Source organism: Oryx dammah, unplaced genomic scaffold (genome assembly GCF_014754425.2).
Source record: "Oryx dammah isolate SB20612 unplaced genomic scaffold, SCBI_Odam_1.1 HiC_scaffold_25, whole genome shotgun sequence".
NCBI classification, from domain to species: domain Eukaryota; kingdom Metazoa; phylum Chordata; class Mammalia; order Artiodactyla; family Bovidae; genus Oryx; species Oryx dammah.
The window spans coordinates 45,615,463-45,623,771 of record NW_024070209.1 but is presented as its reverse complement, the minus strand read 5'-3'; the positions used below and the strand labels follow the sequence as shown (position 1 = coordinate 45,623,771).

Genomic DNA, 8,309 nt, shown 5'->3' with positions numbered 1-8,309 from the left:
AGCAGTGAAAGTGAAAGTGAAGTTGCTCAGTAGTGTCTGACTCTTTGAGACCCCATGGACTGTAGCCTAACAGGATCTTCCATCCATGGGATTTTCCAGGCAAGAATACTGGAGTGGGTTGCCATTTCCTTCTCCAGGAGATCTTCCCAACCCAGGGATTGAACCCAGGTCTCCCTCATCGTAGGTAGACGCTTTACCATCTGAGCCACCAGTCACGCTGGGTCTAGTTCACAGCTTCTTTCCTTCTCGCTTTCTTTAAATGTTTCCTCTGTCTCTGTTTTGGACACCAGGGTTCTTCATTTGGACATTGAGATAGTCTCTTCTGCCTGAAGCAGCCCCAGGCCTTTAATGGGGCTTGTTTTGTCCATTAATTATTAACTGTTGTTACTTGACACTTGTAAATAATGTAGGCCAGGAGAAAGGGCTGGAAAAGAGCTCTGGGACCCCCTGGATTCAGCCTGGAGAGGGCCAGGTTCCTAGAGGCCTGTGGAAGGGCCTCAGGTCCAGGCCACTTGGGAAGATGTTCGTCAAGCCTGTCTCAGATGCTAACTAACCAAACCATACTTAAATGTGTGTGTGTTTCTTAAGTTTTTTTCCTATTATGCCTATTTCTCTTACAACTTATTTTTCCTAGTTAATAATAGGGATCTAACTTTTTTAAAGCTAGGTGACATATGTGGTGCTAAAAAAGAAACCGAGGCATATTAAGAATTTCAAGAAATTATTTGAGCAAAAATCGATTTAGCTCTTTCTGGGCTCAGACCTAGGTTGTGGTGACATGGTGAAATGCACCAAGAAGGTTAGGATTGTGGCCAAACACGGGATCTGTTATGGTGTCTCCCTCAGGAAATGGTGAAGAAAACTGAAGTTATCCAGTGCACCAAGTACACTTGCTCCTTCTGAGGCAAAACCAAGATGCAGAGACAAGCTGTGGGCATTTGGCCCTGTGGTTCCTGCATGAAAACGGTAGTGGGTGAAGCTGGGGTGCCATTTTTGCTGTCACAGTAAAGTCTGCCATCAGAAAAGGGAAGGAATTGAAGGACAAGTAAAAGTGCCACCATTTGATAACATTGATAGTCCATAGTAAATGGGTTAATTTATGTAACAAAAATTTCAAAAAAAATCTGTTCAAAGCCAGCAGCGCTCAGTCTGGCCGACAGAAAGGAGCCCTGAGGAACTGTACAAAATGAAAACCTTTTATAGGCAGAGAGGAACAGGAACAAGAAATTATACTGGGCAAAAAATAGCAGATTGATTATTGTAAGGTAACTTTAGGGGATGGCAGTAGTCTCACAGGCAGATAACCTCACTAGTGCTAATCAGGTGATCCCTGATTGGCTGGGTTAAGATTCCACTGCTGGGAGAGCCAAAAGTGTAATTAAGGCTTAGTTTGGTGACATGGTGTTCAGCATAAGCAACTCCATCTTGGACCTGTCATCTTGTTCTTAACAACTGGTAGGAAAAATTCAAAGGACTGAGGTGAGTCAGTAGAAAGCTGTGCTCTCTCCTACTCCTTTCCCCATGTCCTTTGCCCACAGAAAGACTGCCACTTTTGAAAGTAGTGCTGTGAACATCCAGACACATGGTTATTGCCAGTCAAAGCTTATTGAGTACCTGCTATGATCCAAGCACTGTTTAGAAAAGTTCTACCCTAGTAAACCTGTATTCTGATGAGAGGTGAGGGGATCAGGCAACAAAAGAGATAAATCTCTTAAATCCATGATGTGTTATATGTTGATAAAGTGAAAAACGAAAGTGTTAGTTGCTCAGTCGTGTCTGACTCTGTGACTTCATGGACTCTACCCAGTCAGGCTTCTCTGTCCATGGAATTCTCAGGCAAGAATACTGGACTGGGTTGCCATGTCCTTCTCCAGGGGATCTTCTCAACCCAGAGATGGAACCTGGGTCTCCTGTATTGCAGGCAGATTCTTTACCATCTGAGCCACCAGGGAAGCCCTATATGTTAATAAGCACAATAGAAAAAACATAACCAGGGTCTGAGAGCTGGTCCTGACTGCCCTTTTCCTCTGCTATCCTGGCCACACCCTGAGAACCTGGGGCTGTGCTGGCCAAATCATTCCTTCACTACACTCCTTGGCATTGGATTGCTTCCCCTGATCAAGTGGGGATCTAGCAAGTCCTCAGGGGTCAGCTGGAGAATCTCCAAAGTAGCTGTTGGGATTGGGATTGCTCATCTTCATTTATCCTTGATCAGAGTTCATAAATATTTTTTTATATTTATTTATTTATTTGGCTGAATTTCATCTTAATTGTGGCACGAAGGTTCTCCATTGTGGTGTGCAGGCACACAGGCTTAGCTGCCCATGTGGGCATGAGGCATGTGGGATCTTAGTTCCCCAACCAGGAATAGACCTGTGACCCCTGTATTGGAAGGCAGATTCTTAACTGCTGGACTACAGGGAACTCCCTATGAATGTTTTTCTGTCTTTAATTAAATGTTATTAGAATTCTCTACATCAGTAGTTCTCAAAGTGGTCTCTGGACTGGCAGCGTCAGGACCAGCATCATGTGGGAACTTGTCAGAAATGCAAATTCTTATTTATTTATTTTTAATTTAAATTTATTTATTTTAATTGGAGGCTAATTACTTTACAATATTGTATTGGTTTTGCCATACATCAACATAAATCCACCACGGGTATACACATGTTCCCCATCCTGAACCCCCCTCACATCTCCCTCCCCATACCATCCCTTTGTGTCATCCCAGTGCACCAGCCCCAAGCATCCAGTATCCTGCATCGAACCTGGACTGGCGATTCGTTTCTTATATGATATTATACATGTTTCAATGCCATTCTCCCAAATCATCCCACCCTCTCCCTCTCCCATAGAGTCCAAAAGACTGTTGTATACATCTGTGTCTCTTTTGCTGTCTCACATACAGGGTTATCATTACCATCTTTCTAAATTCCATATATACGTGTTAGTATACTGTATCGGTGTTTTTCTTTCTGGCTTACTTCACTCTGTATAATAGGGCCCAGTTTCATCCACCTCATTAGAACTGATTCGAATGTATTCTTTTTAATGGCTGAGTGATACTCCATGTGTATATGTACCACTGCCTTTTTATCCATTCATCTACTGATGGACATTAGGTTGCTTCCATGTCCTGGCTATTATAAACAGTGCTGCGATGAACATTGGGGTACACGTGTCTCTTTCAATTCTGGTTTCCTCAGTGTGTAGGCCCAGCAGTGGGATTGCTGGGTCATAAGGCAGTTCTATTCCCAGTTTTTTAAGGAATCTCTACACTGTTCTCCATAGTGGCTGTACTAGTTTGCATTCCCACCAACAGTGTAAGAGGGTTCCCTTTTCTCCACACCCTCTCCAGCATTTATTGTTTGTAGACTTTTGGATGGCAGTCATTCTGACTGGCATGAAATGGTACCTCATTGTGGTTTTGATTAGAAATGCAAATTCTTAAGTTCCCTCCCCCAGTCCCACTGGATCGTAGACTCTAGGGAGTCCCTAAATTTGTTTTAACTAGCTATAAAGTCTGCTCTGGGATTCCCTGGTGACTCAGATGGTAAAGAATCTGCCTGCAGTGCAGGAGACCTGGATTGGATCCCTGGGTCAGGAAGAACCCTTGGAGGAGGAAATGGCAACTCACTCTAGTATTCTTGCCTGGAATTCCATGGACAGAGGAGCACAGCAGGCTGCAGTCCATGGGGTCGCAAAGAATCAGACACAACTGAGCGATTAACACATACGCACACATCTGCTCTACAGAAATACTTTACTAATTCACATTCCTAACAATTATGGTCATAAGCACACATTTTGTAGAGTTAACGCATCTTAAAAAAATGTTTTCCAGATGAAATCCTAGACTAGCTTATATAACAAGTAAAAGTTAAGTCTACTTTAAATGGAGTATAATCTATAAAAACCATGAACCACTAAAGGCAGAAGTAGAGACGTCCTTGGCAGTCCACTGGTTAAGAATCCGCCTTCCAATGCAGGAGATGTGGGTTTGATCCCTGGTCAGAAAGCTAAGATTCCATATGTGTGTGCATGCTCAGTCACTCAGTGGTGTCTGACTCTTTGCAACCCCATGGACTGTAGACTGCCAGCCTCCTCTACCCATGGGATTTTCCTGACAAGAACCCTGGAGTGGGTTGCCATTTCCTACTCCAGAAGATTCTCAACCTAGGGATTGAACCCATGTCTTGTGTCTCCTGAGTCTCCTGCACTGGCAGGCAGATTCTTTACCTTTGAGCCATCTGGAAAGCCCTAAAATTCCACATGCTTTACAGCTAAAAACCCAGAACATAAACAACAGAAGTAACATTGTAACAGATTCAATAAAAACTTTACAAATGGTCCATGTCAAAAACATCTTTAAAAAAATAAAAATAGGATAAGTAAAATACAAATCTTATGGCTCAATTATTTGAAAATGAGGAATAATTCATGTGATTCCTGAGGACTTAAATCTACCCAATCTGTCATGTGTTTGTGTTAGTCACTGAGTTGTGTCCGACTTTGTGACCCCATGGACTGTAGCCCTCCCCTAAAAATGGGATTCTCCAGGCAAGAATACTGGACTGGGTTGCCATTTCCTTCTCTAGGGGATTTTCCCAACCCAGGGATCAAACCTGGGTCTCCCGAATTGTAGCCAGATTCTTTACCATCTGAGCCACTAGGGAAGCCAACTGGATGGGTGACCTAGTCCTAAATCCCATGTAATCAAAAAGCAACAAAAGTTGGAAATAGACGAGGAATAGTTAAAAACTGATGATTTGGGTTGTTAAAATACAGATAAATAGTAATATAAGTTTTTATTCCTCTCTGCATGGGTGCTAAGTTGCTTCAGTCATGTCCAGCTCTTTTCAACCCCATGGACTGTAGCCCACCAGTTTCCTCTGTCCGTGGGATTCTCCAGGCAAGACTACTGGAGTGAATTGCCATTCCCTTCTCCAGGGGATCTTCCCAACCTAGGGTCAAACCCGAGTCTTTTAGGGGATCTTCCAGACCCAGGGATCAAACTCGCATCTCTAAGGTCTCCTGCCTTAGCAGGTGGGTTCTTTACCACTAGCACCACCCAGGAAGCCCTTTCCAAAAGAAGAAGTGAACAGTAGTAATGGTCATTAGGCTATATTCCAGGCAGTGTGGAAAGCACATAGTATGCAATTTTATAACAGCAGCACAAACAAGAAATGATCAGAAGAACACTTTGGGCTTTAATTTACAGATAAACAAACAGGCTTGGGAAGCTTTAGGATCTTGCCTGGTATATGTCTAGCAGATGAGAGGAGCTGGAATTGGATTCTTTAATCTCAGTCTGTGCTCATTTTACTGAAAGCCACATTTGTAGATACTAGTGCTTATCTGAGCCTAATCCCTGGAGGACTAGGAGTCTCTGGAGAGAGAGGAGGAGGCTTTGAGAGGTCAGGAGGGAGATAAGTCTTGGCCAGAGTCCATCCATCTCACAGAGGGTCAAGTGTGTCTAGCGGGATCCTAGACACACCTTATGGCTGTTTTGCCAGCCTTTCATCCTTTGCAAGAGGAATAAGGTGTATGTTGGGAGGAATGGCCAAATAGAGTCCTGGAAAGGGCCTCCCACGGCCAAGACAGTAACCTAAAAATAACTGTGTACCCCTGGGGATATTACAGAGATTAGTTCCAAAAAGATTTGAAAGATGCAGTCTAGGGATTTCTACAACATCTGCATTCACCTTACCTATCTGGTCAGTGTCACAGGCCAGCAGTGTTGGAGAATGAGGGTAAGTCAACACAGACACCCTCTATGGGCTCTGCATACCCTGCCCAGAGCACTTCTGCAAGAACAGGGGGCACCCACACTCAAGGGGAGGAGGTTATACAGGGAAGGCAAGTACAGCAGGGGGTGGGACTCTTGGGGCCACTTGGAATTCTGCCCATCATCCCTCCTCCTGCTTGGAGCATGGATGCAGCTCTAAGCTGCTTTGCTGTCACACAGGCTATGTACCAGGCAGCATCCACGTTACTGCATTGGGCCCCTTTTGTTTAGCTGTCATCCTGCATAAGGACCACAGCGATCTGGGACCTCTGACCTTCACACTTCACTTTCTATGTGAGTAATAAACGGCTTAATCGGAAAATGGGCTTCTTTTTTAAAAATTATTTCTTTATTTTGACTGCACTGGGTCTTCCTTGCAGTGCACAGGCTTCTCATTGTGGTGGCTTTTTGCGGAGCACAGGCTCTAAGGCATACAGGCTTTAGTAGTTGTGGTGCATGGGCTTAGTTGTTCCACAGCATATGGAATCTTCCCAGATCAGGGATCAACCCCAGGTCTCCTGCATTGGCAGGCAGACTCTTAACCACTGGACAACCAGCGAAGTCCTTTTAAAATGCTTATCAGAGTATAATGGATTTTCAGTGTTGTGTTAGTTTCAGGTGTACAGCAAAGTGAGTCAGTTACATTTTTGTTCCGTCACTAAGTCGTGTCAGACTCTTTGCAACCCTACAGGCCGCAGCATGCCAGGCTTCCCTGTCGTTTATTATGTCCTGGAGTTTGCTCAAACTCATGTCCACTAAGTCAGTGATGCCATTCAACCATCTCCTCCTCTGTCACCCCCTTCTCCTCCTGCCCTTACATACCTATATCCACTCTTTTTAAGATTCTCTTTCCATATGGGTCATTACAGAGCGTTGAGTAGAGTTCCCTGTGGTATACAGTAGTTCCTTATTAGTGACTCCTTCCTTCTTTACCAGCCAGGCCTTGCCTGTACCTGATGCTTTACAGCTGCTTTGGGATCGCTCACTACTTGACAGAAAGATACTGGGTCTGCTGAGGGGAGGAAGAATTGTCTATCAAAGGAACTGCAGGACATGGCCCAAGTGTGCCCAGCAGGAGCTAGGGGACAGACCTGGGACTATATTCTCCTCATGCTGCACTGGGTAAGATGAAACATAAAGCTGGGTAAAGGAGAACACGCTGCTGATTCAGGAGCCCTGCCATATGGTACAGGACTTACACCCTGGCAAGGAGCTGGAGATGGTGCTGATGCTCTATTTCCCTGGTTCATGGAAGCTCAGAAAAGCCATGGCCTCCACTAAGTGAAGTAGAACTGCCAGAACCACCATGGCAAAGAGCGGGTGAAGAGCTCAAAGGCTCAGAGAAGAGGGCATACTGGAATAGATACATCACTGAGGACAGAAAACCAACAGGAGGACCTGGAGAGCATTCTAATTACCCAAGCAGTAAGCATGCACTGGTGAGAAGGGCCAGCAGCATCAGTGAGAAAATCAGATATGGCTGCCCTCACTAGACCAGGGCTGGTGGGGGAGGCAGAAATTGTGCTCCTCTACTAATGGGGTTGATGGGGTCCTGAAATAGAGGCCAGGGGGCAACACTCCACTGCCAGAAGGAAGGTGGTGAGATGACCTTACCACTTGACAAGAGCAGATGTAATACAGGGCAGCCGGAAGAATATCCTCCCAAAGAGAATTGCAGAGCTGGTGATGGAACCTAGTATTCCTATGGGACAAAATACAGCTTACTTTGGGGCTTCCCTGGTGGCCCAGTGGCTAAGACTTCAAGCTCCCCACACAGGGGCCCTGAGTTCAATCCGTGGTCAGGGAACTGGATCCTCTATGCCACAGCTAAAAGATCCCACACACTTCAGTGAAGAGTGAAGATCCTGAGTGCTGCAACTAAAAGCCGGGATAGCCTAAATAAATAAATGCATGCTAAGTCACTTCACTCTTGTCCGACTCCTTGCAACCCCATGGACTGTAGCCTGCAAAGCTCCTCAGTCCATGGGATTTCACAGACAAGAATATGGAGTAGGTTGCCATTTTCTCCTCCATGGGGTCTTCCCGACAAAGGGATCAAACCCACATCTCTAGCATCTCCTACATTGGCAAGAGGATTCTTTACCACTAGCTCCACCTGGGAAACCATTTTGCACCCCTACCAGACCATTTATCATCTTACCACAATGCATAACTCTCCCACCCTCTGGTTCTGGTCAGAGAGGGCTTGGAGTTGAATTAGGGTCCCTGAGAGCATGTCTGGGTTAGGTTTTAAAAAAAAATTCTTGCAATGTCACAAGCAGAACAACTAAAAGTGCGTACAAGGAACTGCATTCACCAAGCCACCCTTTTGGAACAACAAACTCTGGGAATCTGTGTTCACTTCCTGTACCCTCTCTCCTCCCGAAGTATGGACTGGACGAAAGACCTTGACAGCAACGAGAGGGGTTAATTCTGCAAGCTTTTCTGCCTCTCTCTGTAGATCCAGCTCTCTCTCATGCTCTGGGGCCAGACCACACACCTCAGATATTTGCATTTATAA

General features: G+C 45.2%; 1 pseudogene; it reads left to right on the top strand.

The window, feature by feature from the left end:
• The first annotated feature begins 778 nt into the window (after window positions 1-778).
• Window positions 779-1,049, top strand: LOC120851454 (annotated as a pseudogene).
• Window positions 1,050-8,309: the final 7,260 nt, after the last annotated feature.